This window comes from Neofelis nebulosa, chromosome 10, assembly GCF_028018385.1.
Source record: "Neofelis nebulosa isolate mNeoNeb1 chromosome 10, mNeoNeb1.pri, whole genome shotgun sequence".
In the NCBI taxonomy this organism is placed as follows: domain Eukaryota; kingdom Metazoa; phylum Chordata; class Mammalia; order Carnivora; family Felidae; genus Neofelis; species Neofelis nebulosa.
In genome coordinates this window covers 9353007-9370467 of record NC_080791.1, presented here as the reverse complement: position 1 = coordinate 9370467, position 17461 = coordinate 9353007, and the positions used below count along the sequence as shown (strand labels likewise).

The window sequence follows — 17461 nt, the reverse complement described above, 5'->3', positions numbered from 1 at the left end:
TGTCGGACAGTGTGAGTGTAGGCGGCCGCTTACACTAGTCTTGTTGACTTTGCAACTTGATCTACAGCAAGGGAAGAAGGAACCGGCCCCACCTGCCTGCTGCCCAGCTCCCGCGGGCACAACGTGCGAGGCCCGTAGCCTTGTCTCCAGGCGAGCAGGGATCTGAGATGATGAAGGAAACTGTTTAACCCTATTGCCCCTCCTGGGTGTTATTCATGCTACATGAGTCAATTCTCGTGATGCTGGGTGTCCAGAGGTAAGTTCAACCACTGGTACCTCCATGTGTCAGAAGCTAGGCCCACAGGAAGCCAGCTCTCAGGGCCAGACATCACAGTGAGAGGGACGGTCAAGAAGCCTGCCAGTCCTCTGGAACACCAGTCCTTAGAGTGAGTAACGGTTTGGAAGGTCTCCTTTTCCAGGTGATTTTCTGAGTTACTAAGAACTTCTGAGATCACTGCCTTCACTGTTCATCTCTCCTGGGGTGACCGTTTTTGTTTTTGTTTTTGTTTTAATAGTCCACTTTATTCTGCCATATGTCTTGTGTCCAGATTTTGGGGCACAATAGTATCTCCAGCTATTTCGTGTGCTTGACTTGATCGCCCCTGTTGTCTTTCTTCTTAGTCTCTGTGTAGATCATAATCCAGAATAAAGACACGAAAGGAAACGTCCTCGAGGATTTCTTCCCTCTCTAGTTTTGCCAACACTCAGTGGGAGGGGAAGATCTTTTAAAAATGTACTTTGCCTCTGTCACCAGCTTCCGTGATGCCCTCGGTCTGCGGTGTGGAACATATGGCCGCCCTGGTCTAGGTCGGTGCCCTGTCAGATTCTGATCCGTGAAGCTGCCCATTTCCAGCGTGAAATGAGGCAGAAAGGAGAAGATGGGTACCTGCTGGGACAAAGAAGCTGGGCCTCTACGGAATAATAATGCCACCACGAGGCTCAAATTCTCTGATCCTTCGTCTGCAATCATCTCTCAGTGCAATTTGGAGACGTGTTCTAAACACGAATTTCCTGAAATCAGAAATCAAAGATAACTCATTTTGTAGTAACCTACTTTGTGAATCAGAGGTGAGGTACTCAGTAATTCCTCGCTGAATTGCATGAATTTGGGAGATTTTCCATCGATTCTGTTGAAGGAATGTGGATATGGATGACACAGTTGATTACAGTGGAGCCTCCTTTCTGAGACTCACAGACACATGACGTTTCTCAGATGCTTCTTTTTTTTTCCCCCCCTTAAAGCTTGGGTAGGAACTTCCATAAGCTGGTGTTCTTATTCGGTAGTTCTTCCAGGTACACCTATGGATTCTTCGGAAGGGCTTTACATTTTTTTCTTAATTAAAAATTTTTAGGGGTACCTGGGTGGCTCAGTCGGTTAAGTGCCTGACTCTTCATTTTGGTTCAGGTCATGATCTCGTGGTTCTTGAATTCAAGCCCCGTTGGGCTCTGCGCTGGCAGCCAGAGCTTGCTTGGGATGCTCTCTCTCTGCCTCTCCCTCGCTCTGTGCCCTTCCCTTGCTCTCTCTCTCCCTCAAGATAAATAAAATAAAATTTTTATTTTTTAAATTTTATTATTTTTTTAAATATATGAAATTTATTGTCAAATTGGTTTCCATACAACACCCAGTGCTCATCCCAAAAGATGCCCTCATCAATACCCATCACCCACCCTCCCCTCCCTCCCACCCACCATCAGCCCTCAGTAAAATTAAATTTTACAAAATTAATCAATTTTGTCAAGAACACTCAACATACTTGTAAGTATACCATACAGTATTGTTATCTCTAGGCACAATGTTATACGTCAGATCTCTAGGAACTTATTCATCTTGAATAACTGAAAGGGAATACCCGCTGATTAGCAACTCCCTCTTCCCTCTCGGCCTAGCCCCTGGCAACCACCATCCCATTCTTTGCTTCTATGTGTTTAACTATTTTGGCAAAACACTCGTGGACATGAACTTGTACAGTGTTTGTGCTGCTGTGACTGACTTTTTCCACATTAGCATAATGTCCTTGATGGATAAAGAAAATGTGACCTATACATACAATGGTTATTCAGCTTTAAAAAAGGCAGTCCTACAGGACATGACAACATTGACGAACGTGACCATTCATTCACTGAATATATGTTATTCAGTGGCAGCTCTGGGCTAGGCAGGCATCAAGAGTTATTACAGATTTTGGGGCGCCTGGGTGGCTTGGTCGGTTAAGCGTCCGACTTCGGCTCAGGTCACGATCTCGCGGTCCGTGAGTTCGAGCCCCGCGTCGGGCTCTGTGCGGACAGCTCAGAGCCTGGAGCCTGTTTCAGATTCTGTGTCTCCCTCTCTCTGTGACCCTCCCCCGTTCATGCTCTGTCTCTCTCTGTCTCAAAAATAAATAAACGTTAAAAAAAAAAAAAAAAAAAAAAAAAAGAGTTATTACAGATTTCTGCTTTGAGGTAGTTTGCTAGTGCAGTGATCTCTTTTCAGCGTGAGTGTCCATCCCTATACACATATATTTAGTTATTTATAAATCGTATCCCTGAACTCCTCTATGAACATAATATCCATTATAGAACGGTCACAAGAGAAATTTAAAAGATGAAGTAAATATAAAACATAATATTTTAAAGCATTATTTCAGTCATTAATATAATAAAATTCTTTTAACTTTATTAATAATTAAAATTATTTGTTGCTGATAAATAATAAATAATAATAAATAATGTTTAGAAGGAGAAATATTATTGAATATATCTAAATTGATTTTTAAAATCTTTGTGATTCTCCAGGGACACCTGAGTGGCTCAGTCGGTTAAGCGTCCGACTTTGGCTCAGGTCACGATCTTGCAGTTTGTGGGTTCGAGACCTGCGTCAGGCTCTATGCTGGTGGTGTGGAGCCTGCTTGGGATTCGTTCTCTCCCTCTCTGCCCCTTCCCCTCCTTGTGCTCTCTCTCTCAAAATAAATAAATAAACTTAATAAATTTAAAATAAAATAAAATAAAATAAAATAAAATAAAATAAAATAAAATAAAATCTTTGTGATACTCCAAGTTGGAGATCTGGGTCTAAGTTCTATTATTTAGGTACTTGGTTTCAATGGCTGTCATAGCTGAAAAAGATACCATACCAAGATATTGAGATCCAAATAAAAATAGTAAATCATTGGCTGTGCTAAACAAATTAAAAAATCATTTCATAACTGCTTCCATCAATTTTGCAAAGCTTTATTTGTAAATCTGGCTAGTAAATTACCATCCTAGCTGACATCAGTTAGTCTTATAAACTCACCGAGGGGGCTGCCTTTTTGTATTTTCAACACACTGAGTTAAAACCACTCAAAATCTTTATCTGGAAAGTTCTTAAACAAGCTAAAACATTCTGCTTCTACTTAAAAAAAAAAGGTATGAAGACAGTTTTCATAGGTGACACACACCTAGATCATAATTGTCAGCAACAATAGCCCATGATGATGGATATATCCCTCAACGTCTACTAAACTTCCACTTTCTAAATGTTTTCCCCATTACATGAGTTTATAAAAGCATCATTAAAGTGTCATCTTTGTTTTGATGGGCTGGTTAAATGTAAATTATGTTCGTTACTTAAAAAATATCTGAGGCCCCTGGGTGACTTGGTTGGTTGAACGTCCGACTTCGGCTCAGGTCACGATCTCCTGGTTCATGAGTTCAAGCCCCAAGTCGGGCTCACAACTGTCAGCCCAGAGCCCACTGCGAATCCTCTGTCCCCCCCGTCTCTCTGCCCCACCCCTGCTTGCACTCTCTCAAAAATACATGAAACATTAAAAAATCTGCAGGTAACATATTTCGCACAGTAAACTTATCAACCAAAAAAGAATAGCAAGTTTAGGTAAAAAATATCCATAATTCATGTTTCAGTCTGACAGTTCTTTGGAGTTTTAGCCGGGAGATAATCAGTGATTCTCTTCATGGTGCAAGAGTCCCATCCCACTATAAAGCTTGCGTCACTGAGAGGTGCTGTGTCCATAAGATTAATCACACAGATGATCATCCTGTAACACCCACTATGTTGCAATTTGATGGAAGTGAATGAACTGGGCAAAGGCACCGCCATCAACCTTTCTCCCGTACAGGATGTCCTCGTCTCTCTGGGGACACTCTCAGACCCACGTGTCACACAGTTTGGGCGCCAGCCTTAGTCCATGCTGAGGTAACAATTCACTCATGATTGAGCGCTGAAAATCAAGTGTTCTAGGAAATCTTTAGTCTGAGGCAAACAGGGACATCTGGTCCCCTTAGTTCACATATTCAATCCAAGTAGATTTAATTTCTTTTTTTCTCATAAATGAGTAGTTTCTTTCTATACCCCAATGGATTGTCTCTTGTGATACCTAGGATATACACACCCCACTTTGGAGCTTGGATTAAAGATTCTTGCTTGCTGGAGTTGTCACTAAACCCCCCCCCCCCCATGGGGACCACCCGAGGGAAGTTGGCTGTGGCCTGAAGAACCTTGGCACTAGAACGACCCATGCAGGGCTGAAAAATCTGCTTATCCCAATGATAGGGTGTAACTGAGCCATGACTAATGTCTTTAGTTACGGTCTTAAAATTCTATCTATTTCTGTGAAACAAGCTGTTGGTGTCTACAGTGACTCAGGAGGGCTCCAGAGAGGTTGTAACTAACTTCTGATAAATGAGACTGGAGACTCTTGCCTCATATGCCACATGCAATAAATAACATGTATGTACCGGGTACTGGGCTACTTGTTGGGGAATTTAAAAAGTCAGGCATAGCCCTCATTACAAGCCACTCAGGGTTAGCGGAGCAAATGGAAGGTTATTAACGTCGTGAAATGAGTGGTAAGTATAAAGCCAGGTGCTTTACGTATCTCACATTTACTAGTAAAGGTGTTGCCACTATCTCATTTAATCCTCACAAAAAGCAACGAAGGAATGCACCATTTTAACTCCTGTTTATAGGGAGAAGAAACCCTTAAAGAGGTTAAGTAACTTATCCAAGTTCACATGTTCACCTCAATTCATCCAGCAAGTATTACTGTTTGCCCTGCGTGTAAAGATGGGTGCAGAAGAAGATACGGATGAAGACGTGTGGTTGGTTGGAATGTTCCCACGTGGACTACCTCAGACTGCAATCACTCAGGGGTCTACATATTGGGAGAATCACCTGGTCAGCACTGAATCCAGAATGGATGTGCAGAGAGAAGGGCACCATTTTAGGTCAGCTGGCTGGTGGCTGTTTGACCTTGAGATCTAGAATCTTGATGGTTAGTGGTGTCCCCCTCCAAGGCCTATATGCTCTCACGGTGCTAATTATCTATGTGCCAATATCCAAACCCTCCTGTTTTGCTACTAAGCGAGGTAATATCATTTGGACCTGCGGTATACACACAATACAGATAGAAAACTGAATGGATGTAGATTTACAAAACAAAATATATTTAATGGATTACACAGACTGTAGCCAGAAGTCTTACCTTTTCGTACTTTTGTGGTCTCTCTGAAAGTGTGTCCTTCAATGGACCTGTAGCCAACGGGTGTGTCCCCAGAGGCGGTTTCTCAGGTGTCGTGATTTTCAAAGTTGCTGTTAAGATTCCGAGTCTGCCATGCCACCTGTGTGCCTGGGTTGTTTTCCTCTGTCGAAGGGAGTATCATTTGCCCATTTCTGAGGGTGAGGAATTTTGAGAATTAGTAGATTGTAGCTCCAAAGCACTCCGTGCACACTTCTGCTTGGGTGCTTTCCAAATGGAGGGACATTGATGATGGTAGCTCTGTATTCATTATGCTCCTTTTTTGCATTCCTTTTGATATGTTAGCCACCCATTTAACAGGTGCTTTAGGGAGTCCAGTTCTGTTACCCATGTCTGACACCATCACCTGGAAATATCTCGGATCCCACAGGTGACAGACTCAGTCCCACGAGACCGCACCCCCACTGATTATAGATTGGGGGTTCCAATGACCTCCTCCTCAGTTTCCATTAACTTGCTAGAGTGGCTCACAGACGTCAGAGAAGTATTTTACTTAAGGGCCGGGCCAGTGGGGGGGCGGTGCCCGGGGCAAAGGATGGGAGAAAGGGAGCTGTGCTCCCCTGCTCTCTCCCACGCACCGCACGCTTCTCTCCAAATCTCCAAGTGTTCACCAACCCAGGAGCTCTATGGACCCCACCCTTTTGGGTTTTTATGGAGGCTCATTACACGGTCACTGATTGACTTAAATCATCCGTCCTGGCGATCAGTTCAATCAACCTCTGGCCCCTCTTCCCTCTCAGGACTATCTAGCCTCAGTTGGCAGGTTGGTTTCTCTGGCAACCTGCCCCTCCTCAGGTTACCCAGGGGCTATCCTAAACTGCTTCATTAACAAAACGTCTTTATCCCCCTGGTCACTTAGGAAATTCCAAGGGTTTTAGGAGCAGTGTGCTAGGAACAAGATGAAGACCAAATTTCTATTTCTTAAAAATCACAATATCATAGTGAGCAGCTACCATGTTCAGCCAAGGTGCTGGCACATTTCCTAAATCTAGAACTCCTTGCCTTTCTTTTTTGTTTCCTGACATCGTTAACATAAATCAGAATGTCTAAGGGGCTGAAATTAAATGGGTTAAACACCTTGGTAAATTTCAACACAGAATTCAGTTCTGGCAAATTACTCATGAGACTACCCTGTTCTGTAGATTTGATTTAAAAATGCCTTTCTGGGGCGCCTGGGTGGCTCAGTCCGTTAAGTGTCCTACTTCGGCTCAGGTCATGATCTGATAGCTGGTGACTTGGGAAGCCTGAGTAGGGCTCTGTGCTGACAGCTCAGGGCCTGGAACCTGCTTCAGATTCTGTGTCTCCCACTCTCTCTGCCTCTCCTTTGCTCTGTCTCTGTCTCTCTCAAAAATAAACTAAATTAAAAAAAATGCCCTTCAGAGGAAGGAAAGATGTAGTCGGTATGAAGTTTTTATGAGATAATTTGAAACAGGTATTTCTCTTTTTTTCTTTTGTTTTTCCAAATCTCTTAGACTTACAGATCTACTTTCTCCGTTTTAAACAGAAATCTACACACCATCTTACTAAACAGAAAAAGCATAATCCTTTCTGCACAAGCCAATAAAGAGTGCAAGGGCTTTGGGGTAAAGATGCATCGAGAACGCCTAAATGCCTTTGCAGACCTGAATTTCTGTCTTTCTGCCTCAGGAAGTAAGTCAGGATAAATATTTTTTTGGAGTTGTGGCATTCGGCCCTATTGACCCCCCCCCCCCCTCCCCCTGGGGAACAGTGACTCTGGTCTATGAACTTGAAGACAAGAAGGCTTTTGAGCTGAGTCACTGCAGTGACTCAGCACCGACTCACCTGGGGCGAGTTCAGACGCTAGGCGTTTGCTGCTGTGTCCCCTGTACAAGATCTGTTTACCTGCACCTTTGAAATGGAATAACAGACTCTTTCTCACATCAAAAGCCATTGTTACCCCATCTGCCGCAGAGGTACCTGGTGAAAAGGAGAACAGCTTAGAGCAGACGAAACTAGGTTTGAATGGGTATGATATATGTCAGAGTAGAATTAAAGTGCCCGTGGGAACATCTGACGTAGCTATCATAAAACTTCCATGAATGTTAGTTCCTCCTGAGTAGAAGGTAAAGAAGATCTTCCGGCATCTTGTACTGAAACTTTAAAACCAGCTCACAAGTATGGTAGAAACACTTCCGAAAAAAATTTAAAGGCAAACTACCTTTCTTATAGCTGATAGTAAAACAGAATCACCTGGCTGCAAAATAATTATATTTTTTATAGCTTGCTTATTATATAAATATAGTTAGAGTTTTATTTATTACACAAACTGCTGTATATAGCAGTTGTGTGTCACTAGCTTTACATCTGAAATAAGGGTACTTTCATATACTTAAATAATGTACTTATCATAAACCTTATCATACTGGCAACCACTATTAAAATTAGAAGGTACGCACAGACTTACTGAAAACACTGTATATTCTTTTGGGCAAGTTCAACGTAATGATGTGGGTTTATCAGACGCCTGTGTTTAGAAGAACCCATTCATGGCAACAGGTGGGCCGGTGGGCTGGAAAGAAACAGGAGAGCGCACATACCTTTGCCCTGAGGCTACCAGGAAGAGTTCTGATATTTCCCATCACCGTTACTTTTTTTCCCTGCATTTCATCATGAGTATTTTCAAACAGGCACCAACATTTTAAAAAACGTACAGTGAACGCCCATATGCTCACCCCCCCCAAAGCTACAATGAGCATTTCTCTCTAGTTTATTATAAACTGATCTAATGCATCTTTTTCTCCATTAATCGATTTTGTATTTAGATGTATCTCAAACTAAGTCGTGGACATCGGTGCACTCACCTCTAAGTACTTTAGGACGCGTATGTTAAAAATGAGATGAGAAAAAAAAACCAACTGAGATTAGGGCTCTTATTTTTTTAAAAAAAAATTTTTTTTTCAACATTTTTTATTTATTTTTGGGACAGAGAGAGACAGAGCATGAACGGGGGAGGGGCAGAGAGAGAGGGAGACACAGAATCGGAAACAGGCTCCAGGCTCCGAGCCATCAGCCCAGAGCCTGACGCGGGGCTCGAACTCACGGACCGCGAGATCGTGACCTGGCTGAAGTCGGACGCTTAACCGACTGCGCCACCCAGGCGCCCCTAGGGCTCTTATTTTTTATTGGGAGGGCAAATTTACGTAAAACGAAATGTAAGAATTCAATGAGTACACCTGTGTAACTCGAATCTCTATCAAGATCCAAAACGTTACCATCACTCCCAAATCCCCTCATGCCCTTACCTAGGCAGTCTCCACTGCCAACTCCATGGAGGCAACCACCAATTATTTTTCACCATAGATCAGTGTTGCCTGTTGGAGAATTAACATGAATCGGATCGTACAGTATACACTCCCTCGTGTAACTCTCCTGTCACTCAGTATAATGCTGTTCATACTTACCCCCATTGTTGAACGTATAGTTTCTTTGAACTGCTGAGTACTATTCCATGGCAAGAACACATCACAGTCAGTTTACCCATTTTCCTATTGATTGACACCCGGGCTGTTGCCAGTTTTGGGCTATTCCGAATGCGGTTGCTAAAAACACTCCTGTATGAGTTGGTTTACTTTGCCTATGTCTGTGTGGGTACACATAGGTTTTTATTTATCTCATTATCTCATTCACCCAAGAGTGAATTACTGTATCATATAGTAGGTATATATTTAGTTTCATAAAAAAGCTGCCAGATCTTTTTCCAAAGTGGTTGTGCCATTTTACTCCACATCCTTGCCAATGTTTGGTATATCTCAGTTTGCATTTCTTTGATGACTAATGATGTTGGATACTGTCCTACACATATTTATTGTTCATTTATCTTCCTTTGTGAAATGTCTGTTCAGATATTTTGCCCATTTTTTAATAAGGCAATTTGTCTTCTTTTTTATTGAGTTATAGGATCTTTATGTATTCTGAATATAATTCCTTTGCCCCGTATATATTTTGTGACTATTTCTCCGAGGCTGCAGCTTGCACATTCATTTTTCCCATAGTATCTTTTGGTGTGAATAAGATCTTAATTTGAGGTAGTAGCTTCTTTTATGGGTATTTATTTCTGTGTCTTACCTAAGAAATTTTTGTTGCCTACCCTCCCCACCAAGTTGTGAAAATATTATCCTATTTTTTTTCTAGAAGCTTGGTAGTTTTATGTTTTATGTTGAAACCTAATATCCATTTTTTTGGTGGGGTATGAAATAGTCTTTGTTGAAAAGCCTTGCCCTTCTCCATCAGATTTTTCTGATGTTTTTTGCTGAAATTAGATAAGTACGTAAGTCTAATTCTATTTCTGGACTTTCTTTTCTGATCTATTGATACATTTATCTATTCTTATGCTAGTATATACTGTCTTAATTATTATAGCTTTGTAGTGAAACTTAAATCAAATATGCAAGTTCTCCAATTTTGTTCTCCTTTTTTTCAAGATTGCTTTGAATATTGTAGGTCCTTTTCATTTCCATGTAAATTTTAGAATCAGCTTGTCAATTCCTACTCCCCCCGCTCCCCCCCCCCAAAAAAAGCCTGGTGAGATTATGATTGGATCTTATTAAATTTGTAGATCAATTTTCAGTAATTCACATATTAAAACATTGCATAGTCCAATACATGCACATGGTGTATCTCTCCATATATCTAGTTCTTTAAAAATTTTTCTTACCAAGGTTTTGTAGTTTTTAATGTACAAATCCTATACATGTTATCAAAATTTATTCCTAAGTATTTCATTTTTTATGTTATCATAAAAGAAATTATATTTAAAGATTTAATTCTCTAATTGCTGCTAGTATATACAAATACAATTAACATTTGTGGATTGACCTTGTACCCCACAATCTTGCTAAACTTATTTATTGATTATAGTCGCTATTTTTCATAGGCTTCTTAGGATTTTATACATAGACATTCATGTGGGAACAGAGTTCTTTCTCTCCAGTCTGTTTGGGTTATTTTCATTTCTTGTTTTATCACATGGGTTAGGACCTCTAGTAAATGTTGAATAGAAGTGGAGAGAGGCAACATACTTGCCTTATTCCCGATCTTAGAGAGAAACCAATATTTACCATTATGTATAATATCAATTGTAGGTTTTTAATGGATGCCCTTTATAAGATTGAGGAAATACCTTTTTATTTCTAATTTGCTGAGTTAAAAAAAGTCACAATGATGCTGAATTTCTCATATGACTTTTTCTGATCCATTGAGATAATCATGCAGTTTTTCTTCTCTTTCTGTCAATATGGTGAATTATATTAATAGGTGTCTTTGGAATTTAAACTAACCTTGTATTCTTGGAATAAATCTCACTAGGCCACAATGTAACTTCTTTGGTAAAAAATTTCACCTGTATATATGTCCTGTCTTTATCAGGTTTAAAATTTTTTTTTTCAACATTTTTTATTTATTTTTGGGACAGAGAGAGACAGAGCATGAATGGGGGAGGGGCAGAGAGAGAGGGAGACACAGAATCGGAAACAGGCTCCAGGCTCCGAGCCATCAGCCCAGAGCCTGACGAGGGGCTCGAACTCACGGACTGCGAGATCGTGACCTGGCTGAAGTCGGACGCTTAACCGACTGCGCCACCCAGGCGTCCCTTTATCAGGTTTTAATAACAGGTTATGCTAGCCTTATAACATGAATGGGGAACTGTTTGTTTGTTTGTTTTCCGTATTCTACAGTAGTTTGTGTAAGATTGGTATTCATCGTTTCCTGAAATGTTTGATACAATTTACCAATGAAATTATCTGGGCCTATAGCTTTTTTTGTGGGGCTGTTTTCCAGGCCATATTTAATTCAGGTTTCTCAACCCTGGCACTATGGACATTTTTGACTGGATAATTCTTTGTTGGGGGAGGCTGTTTGATTCGTTGCAGGATGGTTAGGGCCAAACCTGCCCTCTATCCATTAGATGCTAATAGCTCTCCTTCACCCAGTTGTGACACCAAAAATGTCTCTATACATTTCCAAGTATCCTCTAGGGAATAAAATCACTCCTGGTTGAGAATTACATTTGACCTATAGTTTAAAGATATATCTGAGGTCACTGAATTTTCTTTTAATACCTTTTAAAATATGCATTTAGAGCTATAAATTTCCCTTAACATTACCTTAGCTGTGCTCTGCAAATTTTTATGTGTAGTATTTTAATTATAATTAATTTAGGGATATTTTAAATTTTCCTTGTGATTTCTTCTGTGGCTCATGGGTATGTGGGTATGTTTTAATTTCCAAATGCTTTGGAATTCTCCAGAAATCATAACATTCCTGGTTTGCAGTTTAATTCTATTGTGGGAGAACATATTCTTTTTTCTTTAATGTCTGTTTATTTATTTTGAGAGAGACAGAGAGAGCATGAGCAAGGGAGGGGCAGAGAGAGAGGGAAAGAGAAAATCCTGAGTGGGCCCGGCATTGTCAGTGCAGAGCCTGACATGGGGCCCAGTCCCATGAACCGTGAGCTCATGACCTGAGCCGAGATCAAGAGTCAGATGCCTAACCGACTGAACCACCCAGGCGCCCCTGTTGCGAGGGGATACAGTCTGTAAGACTGCGATCTTAAAATGTATTGAGGCTTGTGTTTATGGACCAACATTTGGTCCTTCTTGGTGAATATACCATGATCTCTTGAAAAAAACATCAAATTCTGTAATTGTTGGATGTGGTCTTCTATACACGTTAATTCAATTAAGATGGTTGATAGTGTTACGTCTCCTACGTATTTACTGATTATTTTGGTCTACTTATTCTATCAGTTGCTGAAAGACGGGTGCTAAAATCTCTATGATTGTGAGTTTATTTATCTCTCTATTTAGTCCTGTTGACTTTTGATTCATGTATTTTGAATTTCTCTTGTTAGGTAGATACACATTTACGTTGTCATGGCTTCTGTATAAATAGATTCTTTCATCATTATGAAATATCCCTCTTTGTCTCTGGTCATACCGTTTGTTTTGAAGTCTACTTTATTTGATATTAATATAGCCACTTCAGCCTCATTGTGCTTACTGTTTGCTCATTGGTATTGTTCTTTTGTAAGTAGAAATAATACTGTGATATTTTATATTTATACTGCATTCTTTATGAACAGATTTAGCTTCTATGTTCTCCTTTGATCTCCACAGCAATCTTACGAGAACATGATGCTGTTATCTGCATTTTACAGAGATGAAACTGAGTCCACAGGGATTAAGTGACTTTTCTAAGAGCACAGTGCTTAGTGAGTCCTGTTCTGTCAACTGATAAGTGAGGGCAAATGTAGGAAGCATATGTGAGAAGGTGGTCCATTTTCTATCATCTAAAGCCATGGATGCTCACAGTTCCTCTCCAGGGTTCCAGGCTGACGCTAAAGAAACAGCTTTTGGTTATAAAGGCAGTGAGGGGCACCTGGGTGGCTCAGTCGGTTAAGCGTCCAACTTCGGCTCAGATGGTGATATCGAGGTTCATGAGTTCCAGCCCTGTGTCAGGCTCTGTGCTGACAGCTCAGAGCCTGGAGCCTGCTTTGGATTCTGTGTCTCCCTCTCTCTGCCCCTCCCCCACTCAGGCTCTGTCTGTCTCTGTCTCTCTCTCAAAAATAAACATTAAAAAAAATAAAAATAAAATAAAGGCAGTAAATATCGTCACCATAGGGTGAATGGAATCAATGAGATCTCTGAGCATCAAAGGACGGGCTGGGCTGGGAACAGTACTGTCACAAGACACATTTGATGAGCATCATCTCTCTGTCTCCATTTTTTGTTAGAGGTAGTACAGTTGGGCCTAGAAAGAGAAGGATGGATCAGGTGCTCTCTGGTTGGCCACCCGCCCTGAGATCCCATGACTCCTTCTTTTGGAGGCCATGAGAAAAGCTGATGTCTCGGATTGCCACTCACAAGGGGAAAGTGGCCTTTCTGAGGGACCCTTTGCTTGCTTCTCACTTGGCAGTCTAAGCCCCAGGTGGCCAAGCTGTTGGCCTTCCTGGGGCTTGTCTGCTCCAGCTGGACCCGGGAGCTCAGCTATGCAAATGCCAGTTATGAGTTTGTATTTGTGCCGACCTTACCTTTTGCTTTGGAACCTCCAATGCCCACATGCCTGCCGGTAGGAAATCTGTCTAGTGAGTTTGGGCAATTGTTTGTTTGTTTGTCTTTTGTTCAAGTGGTAAATTTTATAGCTCATAGATATGAACTTGGTGATTTTAGTAAATATCCCTAGCTTTGTTACACTGATTTCTGTAACACAAAACACACTTTGCCTTTGTTTGTTACCTAGTCCGCTTAAACCACTTGCTGTCCTCAATATAAACCGAAGACTTTTCTGCTTCTGTGTCCCTGACATGCTCTTTCTCTCTGGTTGACTCACCCCCAATGTCAAGTTCAAATACCACCTTTCTGAGAACCCCCACCGCCTTGTCAGTCAGAGTAAATGACTCTGAGCTCCTGGGGCCCATTGGAGGAATCTCCTGCCCTCAGTGAGTCCCAAGGATCCCCTGGAGGAAACACATTCCCCTTCAAGAGGTATGGGAAGGCAGAGTTTGGGCTTCAAACCAGCTGTAAGGGCAAACCCGCAAACCCACTGGGTGAGTCCTGTGCCCGTCACACCCATCCTGAGTGGTCACTGTCTGCTCATCAAGTTATCAAGTCCTGGGAAACTTCGCATTGATCAGCAGTGTCTGTTTTCAATCTGGAGCTGGATGGAAAGGGTTAAGCGGTTAGGCAATTCCCCTGTGGCTTGGTTATTTCTGGAGAATCCTGGCACAAGTAATTTGCATAATGCAGACTTATCTCCTGGATGATGCGGTGCCCGTGCGATCCCAATGCAAACGAACTCCAGCTGTATTAACGTCCAGGCTTAGGGGGCTGAGTGCAGCCTTCCTGGGAGCCCTTGCAGGAGATCACTCTTGCCCTTTCCAGCCCCAGGGACCGTCAAGTACAGGCAGAGCCGAGAACTGTGCCGGTGGCTCCCACTTCCTCCTCAGCACATGGGGTTAGGGGGACAGTCAGGAGTTCGAAAGGGGCAGAGATCTGAGAGGCTCTTCAGCCTGGTCCCAGGCCACTCCTCCATTTGTGGGCTGCATCCTGGCCACGCAGATGCTCGGCATCATTCTTCTCCTGTGGTCCCACAAGGCTTGTTATGAATTAATAAACCCTGTACAGTGTTACAATGTTGTAGGCTCTGCTCTAAGTACCTCATGGGTAGTAACTCATTTCATACTACGGTAACCTCAGCGGTCTTGCCCTAGAGTCTCCGACTGGCTGAGAGCTGGTCTATGAGGTCGGATGGATCTAGTTTCAAATCCTGATTCTGTCACTTAGTCGCCATGTGACCAAGGGCATGTTGGTTGCTGCCTCTCTGCCCTAGTTTCTCCATCTATAAAATGGGTTCTCAAAGGATTACCTTGAAGATTAGATGAGCTACTATAACACACAAAGCACTTGTCCTAGGGCCTGGTGTCTTGAGTGACAGGTGGCACCGGGGAAGAACGAGAGAGAAAACCTGACGTCTCAGGGATCCGTCTCTGTGGCCTATGGGATCCGACACCAAAACATTCTCCCCTGAATAGAAGACCATATCCAGCGTTCTAGAGGCGTGTGGCTCTTCTCTGTCACAGAGCTCTGGAACTCGTGATCTCCTGCCTGGGGAGCGGTGGAAGGGAGTGTGAGATGGCAGCCAATCAGAGCTCTTAGCAGAAGGGTCTTAGGATGCGGCGCAAACTGAAAACTCGGTCTTGAGCATTTGTGCTTCTGATTAGATTCACTTGTCTGCCAGGGGCTGTGGGGTGGAGGCGGGAGGGGGAGAGAGAAACCTCTGACTCACACCTGCAGAGCAGGGGACCTGCCTGGGGGAGTCACAAGTGCCCACCCTCCTTTCTGCCATCAGAAACCCTCCTCGCGAGGGACACCCTGATGACCTCTGCCAACAAAGAGACCTAGGGCGTGGGATCACCCCTTCCTCATCTCCTGGGAGATAATCGTAATCTAATCTTGCCCCTTTAGCAGGGTGCGTAGTGGGGAGATCAGGGGTCCCAAGCAGGGGGCTGGCATGTTCCTAGGGAAGACACAGCATAGAGGTCCGGGTCCTGGATGGCACAGAATAGCCTGAGGGCCCCGAGCGACTGGGCAAGCTTGGACTGAGGGTAACATCTGCCCCCTGAAGATTTCACTTCAGGCTAGTCCTTTCTTTTAGGTCTGGCATTCTTGGACTCCCTCAGACCTCGCAGGCCCTGGCCCTGGATGGGGAGGGCCTGGATGGTCAGCAGACTCAAGCACAGGCAACAGGGATCTGCGCCCGGGCCTTTCACACCACCCCCCACGGAACCTGCCAGGAGAAAGTTAATGAGTGATTTATTAAGTCACACAGGTGACATTCCTGCTATTCACCTCCCAAACCCAGATGGCTGAAGGAGACTTTTATTTAGGCTTTAACAGTCAGACAAACGATTTTGCTAAAGTCAGTATTTAAAACACAGATTTGGATTTTACATATTTTAGAGCAGTGTCTTTGCAGAGATGACTCAAGGAAATCTCCTTGGCATGTAGCACAGCAGGTAAATCCCAGCCTGAATGCACAGCTCCCCGGGGACCAGGTTTCCACCAGATCAAGATAAGGCAGGTAGAACTATTACCAATATTTAATCAGGATACGTAGCATTCGGCTCTGTAAAGGCAACGCTTGGGACGTGTGCTTGTAGACTCTGGCTAAGTGCCAAGGAAAGTATTAGTCCCGCCCTCGCTTGAAGGGTGAGATTACAGAGTTATTTGGCCCCGAAGCCAGTCACTGGAATTCAGATGGATATGTTGTGCCGAACAGCAGCCCTGCTTCCCCGGACTCCTACCTCCTTAACAGCCATGCTGTGGTTCTGGGTCTGTGCTGGGCTGGGATAGACACAGCCTGGTCCAGCCTTACTCTCTGTAGAAAGCCCCCTACCCCACCACTCTCCTGATTGGACCTTCCCAGCCACCCCCTCATTATTGTCCACCTTCCCTGCTCAGCCAGCGCTCAGCGCAGTCAACTGAGTGGTGGTCTTACAGGAAGGAAGAAATGCTCTCTTTCAGTTCTTATATTTGCTCCTTTCTGTTTCCAAATGCCTTCTTCTAGGGATCTGATTTCCCTGGGGGTGAACTCTTGCCCTCAGAGCTAAGGGGATCAGCCATGTTGGGGAAAGGATGTCAGATGAGTCCTGGGTTTTGGGGACCTGCTTCCGTAAACATCCTCTGACCTCAACAGACAAGAGCTCTCATGCCTGTTCTCCATCCAGCTTCCCTGTTGGCTGTCCCTTGTCCTGCCGTTTCTTCTCCCCTGGTGTGTGTGTGTGTGTGTGTGTGTGTGTGTGCATGCTGGGGGTGAGGCATGAGCTCTGGATATTTCCCTGATAGAAATCCTGCAGTTGTGATGAGACATTTAGTAATCGCCAGTAGATCTCTGCCAGTTCCAGGGCAGAAGTCACAGCTCCTCATAGGTCTTCAGGAACCAGACGAGTTGCCAATATTACTTATCACTTAATGCTCTAGGCACAGAGTTGAGTGCTTACTCCATTACCTCATTTAATTCCTCCTTACACCTTCTGAGCTAAGTGCTAGCATCAGCTTTGTTCTATAGAAAAGGCTGAAGAGACGCAGAGAGGTTAAGTAAACTTATTTTAGGTCACACAGCTATTGAGTGGCCAAGTCAACGTGGAAGCCAAGATCTGAACCTACGCTGCATCCTTTAACACCATATGTTACCATTTCTCTAATGTAAATAATCAAAGCGACTTTATTTTAAGTTTTCTATAATTGCATAAGCAGCGCACAGATACATTATTCTTGTGGAAAAATTAAGACGGCTCAGAAAAAGCTGCAATCTCCTATTTTTGTGTCACTTTTCCCCATTCTGGTGGTAATTATTGTCAGTTTGGCTAATTCAGAGCTTTTTCTATCTCACATTCATGTTAAGTAAATGCAGAGAAAGCATCAGCATCCCTT

General features: G+C 43.1%; 1 long non-coding RNA gene across 1 annotated transcript in view; it reads right to left on the bottom strand.

The window, feature by feature from the left end:
* LOC131486794 (uncharacterized) overlaps positions 1-17461 on the bottom strand; it is a 28190-nt gene that overhangs the window by 397 nt on the left and 10332 nt on the right. Inside the window, exons 3-5 of the long non-coding RNA XR_009249451.1 lie at positions 7939-8043; positions 7317-7451; positions 5460-5647 (exon numbers count right to left, since the gene is read on the bottom strand). This is a non-coding gene — a long non-coding RNA (uncharacterized LOC131486794). The remainder of the gene's footprint in view (positions 1-5459; positions 5648-7316; positions 7452-7938; positions 8044-17461) is intronic.